Raw genomic sequence first — 12,766 nt, 5'->3', positions numbered from 1 at the left:
AGGACTAAGTCCACGGAAAATTGTTGGCTTTTTTGGCCTTATCTCTGTAAATTTGCAGTGAAATATATGATGGTGGGCTTGAGTTTGCTATTGGTTGTCCTGGCTAGCAGTTGAGAAGGAGATACAAATATAAAACTTAGGAACAGCAAGAACAAAATGGCACCACTCTCAGCACTCAACCAATGGCAATCTTCAGAACTTAATAGATATTGTTTCACTTTCAACTTCCAAACATTGTGCAACTTCACTTCGATTCTAAAAATTGGAACCATATGGGAAAACAGATTCTGGAAACCAAATTGATGGTAAGACAATCAACCCGATATGTTAACCCCAAGCTAAAGCTGTAATGGGAGATACTGTTGTTGTACCAATTCTTCCTATAAGAATTAGCCACTTTACCAAAATAAAAAATCCTTTCTATGATAGATTGGACAAAAACCAGACATTAATGAGAGAGGAACTGAAAGAAAGATACCTTGATCATATTCTCCAGTAGCTGCACCAATATGCATCCTGGACATTGTTTATAAAAGAGAAATAAAGTTAAGGCAGTGAAATCTGGTTGTCTAATATACGGAGCCAAACACAATCCTAATGGATAGACAATTTGGTACTGGAAGTGTAGCACCAAAAAGAATGGTAACTTCACCAGAGATTAATGCCCTATCTCCAAGATCATGACACCTCTATAGAAGAGTATGTGAATTAAATGTTTCCTGAGATCCATCTAAGTATTAGTGTGACAGTTCTTGGAAGAAGATCTAGATAGAACAAGACATTATAGCATAAATGGAAATAACAATCAGCTATACAAATTAGGGTAGAAAAGATGGATTTGTTTTTTATGGCAAGCAACATTGAAACCCATAAACCCAGTGGTTAATCCTGTCTTCTAAGATCTTTGATAGTGACTAATATTGAAGATTTTGTTAATATAAGGAATAAATGATATGAGATTAGCAATTGCCTGCAAAGATATAATATCAAAAGAAAAATAGGAAGGTGAACTGTACAAATCTAATTAATTAAGAAGCTTGTATACTTCATCAGCCTCAAAGCTGTAAATTGGAAGTGTTGATTTGAGAAAGTGTGGGTGTCAAAGATTACTGGTGGAATGGAGTCTGCAGTCCCAAACATGCCTCCAGAGGTACTAGCCTTAAGTTGAGGATTAGAGATCAAAATAATCAGGTTAGCTCCATTCTTTCCATATATAATAATGGTCTTTGAATGAAAGAATTGCTGCCAACTGAAGATGTAATGTTTCTCTCTATGAATCAGAGGAAGAGATGATGGACAAAAACAATATGGAAGGTAATGTTAATATGCAGTAGTGAGATTTAACTCAATTCTTAAATGAAAACAAGGAAAACTAGTTAAATGAACATAATAGAAACGTGTATATTAAGTTTTTTGTGCCTATCCAAATCATTATCAAATGATCTGTTTTAGTTTTTTATGAAATCTTCTAGTTCTTAATTGTTTATTCCTCAAGTAGCACCTCTTCACAACTCAAGCATAACTTGATGATAGTGGAAAGGCAGGATGATATGGTGGCATGTGCCCAGACCTGGAAAAACAACTGCACAAAGGAAAAAAGAGACAAACACAGACAAAAAAAACCAGACTCTTTAATACAGAGAACCAACTGGAAGTTACCACAGAGGAGGTGGGTGGGGGGATGGATGAAAATGATAAAGGGGATTAAGAGTACACTTACTCAGATGAGCACTGAGTTATGTACAGAATTGCTGAATCATTATATTGTACACCTGAAACTAATAAAACACTGTATGTTAATTATACTTGAATAAAAATAAATAATACTTGTTATGGAAAGCTTGTTTTCATGCTGCTTTTTTGGGGGGGGTGAATCTCAGTGTTTTATGAAATTTCCTGGTGAAGGAACCTGAGGACTGGAGGGATTTTAAGCAGGAATGCAGCTCTGCTATAACTAGCTCTACTTTGATCTGTTTTTAATACTGAGAGTTCATGTAAGATTTTGTTTAAAATCGGGGTTAGTAAGAGAAGTGCAATATACACTTGGATTTGATCTTTACAGTGAAGAGTATTCAATCCCCATGTTTCCTTTTTAGTTGTCACAGCTGTTTGAAGAGGTGTTTTTATCTCTGCATTATAGAAAAATAAAATGAAGCTTTGAGTTTCCAGAGGTATAACTAACACCTGGATCTTCTAACACTAAGACTAGAGCTTTTGATCCTTTAAATCTCACAATGGTGTTATAAGGCAGAAAAGGCAGTTCCAGTATCTAACAAGAAGCCCCAGACTCAGGGATGTGGTGCAAATTGAGTGAGTTGAGTGTTCAAATACAGAACTTTTACGACTGGACCAATTCTGTCTCCTTTTTGGCATTCTGGGGGCCAAATTAATTAATAGCATTCTCTGTTATAATGCATTGTATATGGTAAGAGGATTGATTAACTTCCTAACTTAAACATTTTGCCTCTCATATTATAATCTGACCATCAACATTTTATTTACTTGGACTTTTACTTATTTTTATTTATTATGCTCTTGATTTGCAAATAAATACATTTCCCTCTACATACTATTGAATTTTATTTTTTCTGGCTTTTAAATTTTTTGAGAAGTGGTTTATGAAATATTTTCAAATTTATTTTTCTCTGCTTAATTTTGAGTGCCGATTTTTTTATTTTTATTTATTTATTTATTTATTTTTTTTTTTAAAGATTTTATTTATTTATTTGAGAGAGAGAATGAGAGACAGAGAGCATGAGAGGGGGGAGGGTCAGAGGGAGAAGCAGACTCCCTGCCAAGCAGGGAGCCCGATGCGGGACTCGATCCCGGGACTCCAGGATCATGACCTGAGCCGAAGGCAGTCGCTTAACCAACTGAGCCACCCAGGCGCCCTGAGTGCCGATTTTTTTAAAGATTTATTTATTTTTGAGAGAGAGAGAGCACATGTGCATGCGCAAGCCAAGGAGGGGAGGTCAGAGGGAGAGAGAGAATCTCAGGCAGACTCTCGCACTGAGTGAGGAGCCTGACTTGGAGCTATATCTCAGGGCCGCGAGATCATGACCTGAGCCGAAATTAAGAGTCGATTGCCCAACTGACTGAGCCACCCAGGTACTCCTTGAATGCTGATCTTTTAATCAGTTATTTTTTTGACAGAAAAAATGTCTCAGACATAATCAAAGCACTCTAACATTTTATATTATTGAGTCTTTGGGACTTATGTGCATATTAATGAAAAACTTGTTAATTTTATAGTTAGAGAAAAAATGAATTTCTATTATATTAAGTCCATGTGTTTCTCTTTGTATGTGTGGATGTGTCTGTGTGTGCCCATAGAATAAGATTTATTATTCTTTATGTTAAATTTTAAGTTATTCAGGATAAAGTTATTATTTCTACATTATTCCCTATTTCTTCCCATTGTCAAATGCAAATTTTAAAGAACAAAATTATCAAAATCTCCCACACCAGGGTACAGATTAAACCAATTATTTAGAAAAAAATGTACATTTTCATCCTATTCCAACACACAGAGTATAAGCATTTGTAATTTTTTTTCTACATGTAGCTTTGTTCTATCTAGTTTGATCCCCTTTGTTTTTCCATTCTTGAGTTGCTATGCCTAGTTTTCTAAATTTTCATGGCATTTGAAGCTTGCTCCTTAAATGCCCAGAATTACTGTCATACCTATAAGAAATTTTGATTAATTTTAAATGTGTGTTCTAGAAGAACCCAAGTTCTTAGACTTTAAATGTAAAATATTAACTAAGTAAAAACATTTGGTGAATAATGGTAATAATAACATTAAACTTATTTATTTAGGTCTTACAGTTTTACTATTTTTCATGGGGCAACTCAATCGAATAACACTTCATGAAACAAAGCTTGAGGAATTTTGATTTACTTTATGAAACTTTTTCCTGTTATATGTCCTTGGAAAGATGTGCTCAATGAACAGGAAACTGGAATGAACAATACAAGTTTTGAAATTCCATTTTTAGTTCTCCATCATACTGTGAGAAAGATAGCTTTTCTTCACCAGAAATAGATATTTGGTCAGGACCCTTGTAAAGGATGATTCAGAAAAGTAGGACACTATCCTTCCTTGTTAATGCATACTAATTTCAAGCAATTATAATGCACCTCAGTTTTTAAATAAAGATTTAATGAAAAACAAGAAAACAAGGTAATGATTAAATAATATCTATAATAGCTTTCTGGGGAGGTTCCCCTGCCCTCCAATTGACTTCATTTCTTTGGTATTCTTTCACTACTTTATACATCTGACTTCTCACAATATCTTTTAGTTCAGCTAGCACACAAAACTATATATTCTTCTTGCATAGATGCTATACCTGTCACTCAGAACACACCAGAATTTCTTCCAGGACTTTGTACTTTTATAACTGCTTTCATCCATGGATCTCATAAAACCTGGCAAACATGATCTCATTATTCCTCAGGATATTCCTGTGAAGTTGCTGGGTGGCCAGTATTTTGTAAAGTGCTTTATCCAGTTTACATAAAGTATTACTCTCTGTATTATGCAGCTTTTATGAGTGAGTAATGTGACCAAGGACACAGAAAATACAATGCAGACGTAGGAAAAGAACTTGTGCTAACAAGAAAGGCCCAGCACCTCATCTCTTTAGATGTTCCTTCTCTTCTGTGTTGTAACAACCTATTGCTCCAGTCTGACATATCATTTTTACCATTATTTATTTATTTATTTTTATTGCTACTGTCTTTATGAGGATTAGATTATTCTGCAGTTATTTTCCCTCTGGGTTCCAGAGATGATCAGTATACATGAAATACATAAAATATAGTGTAGTATATTATAGACCTACTAAAATAACTTAATCATTAAACAACTTCATTTGTTTTTGAAGCAGTGAGTTCATCAACACATTTTATCATTAGGAAAGAAGAATCTTTAATTTCAAGATAATGGTTACGTCTGGATTTAGGAAGGGTAATACATACAGAGGGGCTATACAGAGGATTTTAGTATAATTTTATAATGTTTATTGCTTGAATTAGGTGTGACATAAGATATATTTTATGTTATTTATAGCTTTTTGTATATCTTCTATTTTGTAATAATTAGAAAGGAAGAAAAAAATGTGTTCATGGTATGCCAAGCCATGAGCTAGATCATGTAGGAAAAGAATCAGTTGTGGTGTTGGGGTGCTTGAATAGTTGGAATAATTTTTAGATATCTTTATTTTATTTTTAATTTTTTAAAGATTTTATTTATTTGAGAGAGAGAGAGCACAAGCAGGGGGAATGGCAGAGGGAGAAGCAGACTCCCCGCTGAGCAGGGAGCCTGATGCAGGACTCCATCCCAGGACCCTGAGATCATGACCTGAGCCAAAGGCAGATGCTTAACCAACTGAGCCAGCTAGGCACCCTAATTTTTAGACATCTTATGTCAAATGATCTATTACATAGAGAGGAAGTATTGAATAGCATGTGGAGATTTGAAGCCCAGAGAGAAAATGAGATGGATTCTTGATTTGGAAGTTATTGAAGTATCAATTTTTGGTGAGGCAAGGGAGTAGATAAGATTTCCTTGAGAGTTCAGCTTGTAGATGAGTGAGAGGAAGAAAGACCTAAGATTTTATGGTGAGATAAAGCAATTTTAATGAGAGAGGCAGAGGAAAAGGAATCAAGTAATAAAAATGATATAATGGGTTCTCAGCTCAGAGTGAACCAATGTGTCCCACGTCCTGCCCCTTTTTCTCTTTTAGGGGCATCAGAGTTCTCTGTAGCTTTGAAGTATCCTAGGATATTTTTGGCTGACATTCTTCAGCTATTCTTTAAAGAAGCTTGGTTGTGAAGGGAAGAGAGAGATAGAAACCAGAGATAGGGTAATCGCTAGAGGCGATTTGGATGTGTTTTTTTCTTTTCCTTTCCTTTTCTTTATTTTTGGAAACAGATTCCAGAAATGTGAACATGTGTAAGTAGCCAGTCAAGAAAAATAGGAAAAAATTGATGATGCAAGAATGCAGTAGCCAGGCTATTACTTTGTTAGGCAGCAATAGATAATAGAACCAAATAGAAATCCCTTAGACTTAAAAAAAGGCAAAGTCATGTAGAAGAGGTTGATCTCCATAATTAAAAATATAATAATAAATATAGCTAATAATTTGATACTTACTGTACAACAGACACTCTTCTGCCCACATGACATGCATTAAGTCATTTATATCTCACAAGTCTATGACGTAGTACTATTATTATCCTCCCAATTAACCAATTAACATGTAAGAAAGTGAAACACAGAAAGGATAAGTAACCTAGATGAGATTTGAATCTTGGCCATCTGCTTTCAAATTCTGAGCTCTTAATGACCATGCTATGCTGTTGCTTTAGGGTTAGGTCTTCGAGACAGAAGAAAGCAAGCATGAGTGAATGAAACTTGGAGCCCAAAGTGACAATGAGAATTTAGGCTCTTCATGAAGTGGTAAGGATAATGGAGGGCAAAAATGTGTTTATTAATCTAGTAAAGCCACACATGATTCTGGGTTACTCCGTTTGAAGATATTTTCTAGCAATGCTAATATATAGGGTAAGATACTCTTCCAATGAAATTATAGGAAAATTCGTTCACTGATATTAACAGACAAATACACGCAATAACCTTACAAGTAATCAAATGAAGGAAATGCCTAGATTTTTCTATTATAGTGCTCACTAGCATACTTCTGAAAGGCAACATGTTTAAATAATTTTCATAAACAAAGTCTTAGGATTAGGCAATATTTACAAGGAACTGAAATATCTTTTCTTTTGTCTATAACATTCACTATTAAGGTTTAACAGATGTGAGTTTATAGGGAAGGACATTTTCAAATTAGAATAAAAGTAAAGAGGAAAAAGAAGTGTTTTTCCTGATTATGATACTAAAAGCTTTTCCTGAGCTGAAGATAGAGAATACATGGGAGCCATAGTGTACGTGCAGATGGAGGGTGATAAAGACTGAGCAGAAGCACTGGAGAACTAAATATATGTGTTTCTGTAGCAGAAATTTGCAGTTCAAACTCAAGTAAAGAAACCAAACTGATCTCTGATTTCAAGAACCAAAAAGCATCCTACTTGCAAAGATAAAAGTGGATAACACCTCATTAAGCAGAAAACTGTAATTCGTGTCATTCCATGTGCATTATCTACATATGGAAATAATGTTCAGATCAAGGTAGTTTTCCGTCCTATTTTTTTCCTAAATAGAACTTTTTTTTTAATAAATCAAATTATAACAACAGTGAAGCATAAATTACTTCTAAAAGCTATAAAATAAAAATGCTTTAAAAACATTTAAAAAGTGTACTTAAAATAGAGCCCTCATTTCTTTTTAAATGAATTGACTTTCCAATTCTTCATTCTAGTTCAAATCTCATATTGTACTTTCTACTCAATTATTATATATCTATGCCTCTTTCTATATTTCTTTCTAGATCTTTGTTCTCTTATTAACTAATGTAGATTACAAATCAGCTTAAATATATATTTTAAAAGACATTTTAATATTATTAATTTATACATAATGTACAAAATTTGAAAACAAAAATGAAAAAAATAAATGTATCTCATAATCACTGCACTCAGAGGTAAGCATTATTAATATTTTTTCATATAGCTTTTGAATATTTTTCTATAAAAATTTGTAGTTTTAAAGGAGTCATTATACTGTATATACTTTAAAAACACTTTATTTGAAATATTTCAAGCTTACACAAAAATGTTAAGAATAAAAACACTACGGCAAATACTCAATGCCCTTTACCCAGATTTAAATATTGTTAATATTTTGTGCCAATCGCTTTGTGTACACATGTTTTAATTCTGCCTTTTGTCATTTAATATGTTCTGAATAGTTTAAATATCAGTAAACATTCTTCTGCAACTTAACGAATGAAATACTTAATTGCATATTCATAATATGGTAAAACCCTAATGTAAATGCTTTTGATGTATCATCTTATAAAATCCTAAAATAATTATATTTTATGCAGATTTATATATATTTATATGTGATTCTATTTTATGCGTATTCTATAGAGGAAGAAATGGACGATGAAAGAAAGTCTAAGGACCACCTGCCAGTCAGAGGAAGAACTAGGATTTAAAACCAGGTGTCCAGACAAGCTACTTTTTGCTGTATAACAAATTACTATAAAACCTCGTGACTGAAAGTACACACGTTTATTATCTTCCAGTTTCTGTGGCTCAGGAATCTGGGAGTGGCTCTGGTAGGTGGTTCTGGTTCAGGATATCCCAGCAAACTTCAGTCAAGGTGTCAACCAGGACTGCAGTATTCTCAAGGCTCATGTGGAGAGACAAGTGAGAAGCAGCTCCCACAGTAGAAGCCACTGTCTTTTAGTAACCCAGTCTTTGAAGTGGCATCCCATCACTTCTGTCATCATCTATTCATGAAGAGCAAATCGATTTGCCCAGAGAATCACAGGGAGTCTATCAGAGATTCTCATGAACATTAGGTCACTGTGTGCTGTCTTCGAGGCTGCCTACAATACCAGGCTTTTCTGATGCCACAATCCACGCTTCTAATAATCACCCATCATGCTTTCCTACTGTAAGAGGTATTACTCCTGGTGAGAATCCATCATATTTTGTGTACCAGTTCCAAAGTCTGATTATTCAGATTGCTCCCAACTTTCATTGCTATTATAAACTTTGCTGTGATAAATAATACCAATCCATTATTCTTTCCCTAAGAGTTAATAAAATAAATTATCTATCGTTCTATCATCTATCTAATCTATCTTATATCATTAGGCATTTATTTTTAAAAAGTACTGAATTTAGAATAAGAAGATCTGGTTGTGGGATAAATGAAAATCCATTTCATTTCTGAAACTCAGTGTTTTCACCTATAGACTTAGTTCTTAAAGGTCAGGGAATGCTCCTTGTTCATTTGTGGATCCCCAGATCTTATCATAATATCTGATATTTTTGTAGGCACTCAGTACACCTACTATATCAGAAGGCTCATGAAATGTAAATGAGATATTGAATGAGAAATCATTTGGAAAATTATAAAAGGTTATGAGGATTTAAAGTCTTATAAAAAATTTAAGAACCTTAAATTTTTTGGTAATTGCCAGAATTATTATTATCATTATTTTAACACTTTGTTTTAAGGCTCACTTTGACTTGTTTTAGGTTCTCATTTCAGACAGTTCCAGTATTTATTTACTTAGGTAGTTATTTTATTAATTTCTTTTTCTTTTTTCTTTTCTTTCATTTTTTTTTTTTTTGATAATGCCATTCATTTCTCATGGTCAATTCTGTATTAGGTACTACCACCTTTAAAACAAAGACTCTGGGGGCGCCTGGGTGGCTCAGTCGTTAAGCGTCTGCCTTCGGCTCAGGTCATGATCCCAGGGTCCTGGGATCGAGCCCCGCATCGGGCTCCCTGCTCAGCGGGAAGCCTGCTTCTCCCTCTCCCACTCCCCCTGCTTGTGTTCCCTCTCTCGCTGTGTCTCTCTCTGTCAAATAAATAAATAAAATCTTTAAAAAATAAATAAATAAATAAATAAATAAATAAATAAATAAAACAAAGACTCTGTATTTAAAACAAAGACAATTTATTTTAGATTTTCTTTATGTATTTTCAACATTTGGTCACATGATAAATTGATCACCTCTGTTTCTCCCACTCAATACTCTGGTGTTTTGATTGCTGTTTCAACAGTCAACAATGCCTTTCTGCTTACAAGTTTACTATGAGTCTTTGTTTTAAAGGTTTTCTGAAATCATCATGTCCTAGAAGGTTATCTTTACTTACTGGACTCCAGACTCAAAAAGCCACCCCCTTCATGCTCTAGTTGTTAATCTGTACAAAGGTATTTAGGTTTTTTTTTTTTTAAGATTTTATTTATTTATTTAATTGACAGAGAGAGAGAGAGACAGTGAGAGAGGGAACACAAGCAGGGGGAGTGGGAGAGGGAGAAGCAGGCTTCTGGCCGAGCAGGGAGCTCGATGCGGAGCTCGATCCCAGGACCCTGGGATCATGACCCGAGCCAAAGGCAGTCGCTTAACCAACTGAGCCACCCAGGCGCCCCTGTACAAAGGTATTTAGATTGTTATTAATTTATTTTAACATGTTGTTCTAAAATCCATTAATTCTAATTGTCATTTGTCAAGTATATGTCCAAATATATTCTTTTTGAAAGTTGCCTAGTTTGAAAAGCTATTTTATAACACAAAGCAATGTCAGCATTCTAAATAAATGAGATGTTTATGATATATTTGTGTACTATAATTTAAATCAATTATTTCATTGAAAAAAGAAGTATTGATTTTCAGGTATTTTTTCCAATACAAAAAATATTTGTTGAGTTTCCATCACGTGCCAGGCACTGTCCTTGGTTTTAGGACTATAATTATAGTGAACACACAAAGGTCATGTTCTCATAAAGCAACACTCTAATTTTTGGAGGCGGATGCTAAACAAATAAACTGATAATATTTATTTTGGTAATAAGTACTACCCATAAAAGGTACATTTCTATTGGCTATGATAAGAACTGCATATGTAGGAATAAAACAAATATGTTTTCCATTCAAAATCTTTCAACGTTGCAAGTTATTAGATTTGCAAATGTATATGGGTCACTTTATAATGGATTTATCTCTCAAAAGATTAATTCTTAGATAGTCTATTTATACCACACTAACAAATAATAGGGAGGCAGAACAATAAACTTGGATTTTTAATATGAGCTCAGAAACCCTAGGAGCTTGGGTCCACCGATTAAAATAGTTAAGCATGCTGTATGACACTTACAGTCACTTGGGTGAAATAATATTCTATTTACATATTCAATTTACCAATGGTCCAAATAGTTGTTCAGATTAAAATAATGGCTGGGCCATGTTATTTTTGTCATTTACTCCGTGCCTAAAATGACAAAAGGGTAATTTTTCTTTCCTTTTCTATCAGAGTTATGCCAAACCATATATATATATACGGATTTCATATCTAACTGAAAACAATTTTAGTAAGCATTGAGTAATATCAAATTAGTGTTTTGTTTTTTTTTTAATATAGTGTGCACTAGCTATCAGACTCCTTTGGACAACTGCATGATGAACATTGTTTTGACAAGAAACTTCCTTTCTATACTACTGGATGTTTCATTTTTAAAACAGTGTTTCCTTCATGGGTTTACTGCTTGTCAAAATATTTGTTTGAATTATGTAGACACCAGTGATGTGTTCCTTGATTTGATGTGGTAAGAACTAATGATTTTATGGTAAAAGGTAAGCATTTCAACATTTTAGTTTTTATTTTGTATTTTTATTAAACTTTTTATTAAAGTCATGCTGTTACTTATAAACTCTAAACTTGGCAATAGGACATCTAGCATCTTGTCTGGCAGTAAAAGCAAATCATTATTTTATTTTAATTCATTATCAGCTGTAAAAGGAAAAGAAGTCACAAGTCGATATTAAATTAAACATAAAAGCAGAGACCCAAGGGCTAGTAAGTGACAAGAGATGCTACTTTTCAATGTTTTATTTGGAATGAATAGATAAAAATTACAGTCAGGCAGGCATGTTAGTTTGAACTTGAGACAAATTAAATGTTTTTTTTCCCAAGTAAACAAATCATTATAACTCTTGGTTTGCAAAGTTATGATAGGTATTTTATGTTTCATAATATCATAGCTACTGACTAAAATCCAATAAAATTTTATTTGTAGAGGACCTTGAGGCCACTTGCATTTTTTCCAATAAATCTTAATAAAAAGAAATTTCTGTTATTTATGTTTACACACATAAAGGATTTAAGAGTGATGCTCAGACATCTGGTGAAGTAAAAACAGTTTCATAACCAAGGTGAACTAGGGTGAATGCCCCCATTAATGAGGTTAGAATTTGTTATCTTAAAGATTAGTATTCACTAAAAAAAATAATTTGTCCAATTAGATGCCTGCACCCAGAGAGCTATCTATCATATAGTAGGAAGAGAAATAAATTTATGTCTAAATGGCTCAGGTTAAGTCTATCCCTACTATCATTTGGCTTTAGTCAGGTCACTGACTAATTATAGTTTTCTTATTAATAAAATATGATTTTGTGACAATTCAATAAATTAAATTATGGGAAAATTTGAAAAATATGTCTATATGCAATTGTAAATGTTTAATGTATATTCTGACTTTTTAATTATTTTAAGTTAATAATAAATATGTTAGAAATAAAATCATAAGCTTTATACTAAAATTGGATTTTTTAAAAAGAATATATTTCTGTAGTTTCTGAGTCTGGAGGATAATGAAGGTGGCCTGAATCTCTACCCTTATATTTTCTGAGAGAAAAAGATAGAGGTAGAGGTAGAGAGAGGAGACTGAGAGAGAGTGAGCACAATCCAGGAGACAAACACACATGGCCTACCTTTTAAAAATAACTAGAGGCAGGGGTGCCTGGGTGGCTCAGTTGGCTAAGCATCTGACTCTTGATTTTGGCTCAGGTCATATCTCAGGGTCATGGGATGGAGCCCCATGTCGGACCCCACACTGGGCGTGGAGCCTGCTTGAGATTCTCTCTCTCCCTCTCCTTCTGCCCCTCCCCAACTGTGTTTGCTCTCTCTCTCTCTCAAATAAGTAAATAAATCTTAAAAAAAAAAAGCTAGAAGCAGAGATTTTTACAAACACCAAACTCCAACAGAACTGTTCTCAAATGCCCACCTGTCAGGGGAGAGGGGCCTTAGGAGAGTGTGAGAAAAGAGAAGAGGAAG

This window comes from Phoca vitulina, unplaced genomic scaffold (genome assembly GCF_004348235.1).
Source record: "Phoca vitulina isolate PV1807 unplaced genomic scaffold, GSC_HSeal_1.0 scaffold18, whole genome shotgun sequence".
Lineage (NCBI taxonomy): Eukaryota > Metazoa > Chordata > Mammalia > Carnivora > Phocidae > Phoca > Phoca vitulina.
Note: the sequence above shows the minus strand (reverse complement) of the source record.